Here is a 1,982-nt window from a genome sequence, read left to right on the forward strand (position 1 = left end):
TATTCGATTAAAAAGGAAATCAAATTTTGAACTCCGATTAATAAAATTGCAAAAACCGCATATCGGATTTCCATATCATATATATATATATATATATATATATATATATATATATATATATATATATATATATATATATATATATAGAGAGAGAGAGGTTGATATCATGTACATTTCTCAGCGATCATGTTATGTTTCCTTGCTTTACTTATAAATATTATTAAAATAAATATTAAATAATTTTAATTCAAAATAAATTTAATTAATAAAATATTTATATAATTATAAAATCCTATTTTTATTAAAATAATAATAAAATATCTTAAAATTATAAAAATTTAAAAAACTATAAAATTTAATTCAAAAAATTTAATAAAATTATTTATTTCATTAATACAAATAAATATTAAATAATTAAAAAAATATTTAATTCAAATATTTATGTAATTATAAAATCTTAATATTTCATTAGAAAAATAACTAAATATGTTAAAATAAAACTATAAAAAAAAATAAAACATTAAATAATTTAAAATAAAAATTTAATTAATTAATTAAAATAAATATTAATTTATGAAATACTAAAATTTTATTAATAAATACATAAAATTTAAATGAGAAAGTGGGATATGAAAGAGAAAGAGAAATGAGAGGGATGAGAAATGAGGATGGAAGAAAGAGAAAACTGTTAAGAATTTGGACAAATGGTCAAAGATTCTTTTTAATTATTTAAAAGTTAATAACATTTTAATTAGGGATGTAATAGGAATTTTGAAAAAATTTGGAAGTGCTGAAATACTTGAAGGTGCAAAAACACTCAAATAAAAAACAAAAAAACAACTTTGGAAGGGCCCAACCGGGTTCGAACCGGTGACCTCTTGATCTGCAGTCAAATGCTCTACCACTGAGCTATGGACCCTTTAATGATTCAAAAAAGAAAATAGTAATTATCTTTTGTTTTATACAATATCTTTTTTTAATATTAATATGTATCAAAATAATTTAAAATACTCAACTATACTTAACTGATAAGTATAACTCGGTGTATGAAATAAATATATTGAAATTCATGTCAAACAATAAAAAAGATAAAGAGTATTTAAAATGATAAAAATATAATTAATTCTTATAAAGTTCAAATTAACATGTCCCCTTTAAAAACAGTAATGTTCTCAGTGTAATAAATTTTAGTTTGATGAACAAGAGCAAGATGACTATGTATTTTCAAACAAGATCTATTGTGACATATTGTAATTTGTTTCGTTTTTGTATTTATTTTTAAAGCGTAATTAATGAATTTGAAAGTTGAAAATAATTACAATAAACAACTGTTGTTTAAACGCAAATCTCCATAACTTATTTATTAATGATTCTTAATAAATTGGATAGTGAACAAAACAAAATATAAGATTGAGATTGATTTAAAATTAATCTAGGGAGACAGTTAAATAAACATGTATGAAATATAATAAGCTATGTTATTGAACTTTATCTATCGTAATAAAGTAATTATTTATTTAGATGTATAAATAGACAAAAACTTATTTAAAATAATTAATATAGCATCTCCTATGCGATGTTAGTAGAGTTTGTACCTTTTAACTAAAGAGAACCTTGGCCACTCAAGTTCAAGACCTATTTTCCAAAATATATATATATATATATATATATATATATATATATATATATATATATATTTGTTGCATCCTATTTCTATTCTTTTAGGGTTATCACTGTTTTTTTCACTGTACTGAGTCTAAACTGTCGCTAGAACCACTGGCCAATAATTAAAAAGACAAAAAAAAAAACAGAATGTCTTCAATCTAATGGGACGCATGCATAATCTAGTTCCTTCACTTTCAGCCAGAGGTTGTTTACTTCATAGGAGACTTTCAATGAAACATATCACATTAAAAATTTGTCTTTGAATAGTATTTGGTTACTTATTATTAAAGTTTGGTATGCCTTTAGTCTATTTTGTC

General features: G+C 21.3%; 1 non-coding gene across 1 annotated transcript; it reads right to left on the reverse strand.

The window, feature by feature from the left end:
• Nucleotides 1-847: 847 nt before the first annotated feature.
• TRNAC-GCA (transfer RNA cysteine (anticodon GCA)) lies at nt 848-919 on the reverse strand. The gene has a single exon. It is a non-coding gene; the product is annotated as a tRNA-Cys (tRNA).
• Between the last annotated feature and the right edge of the window lie 1,063 nt (nt 920-1,982).

Source organism: Vigna angularis, chromosome 2 (genome assembly GCF_016808095.1).
Source record: "Vigna angularis cultivar LongXiaoDou No.4 chromosome 2, ASM1680809v1, whole genome shotgun sequence".
In the NCBI taxonomy this organism is placed as follows: domain Eukaryota; kingdom Viridiplantae; phylum Streptophyta; class Magnoliopsida; order Fabales; family Fabaceae; genus Vigna; species Vigna angularis.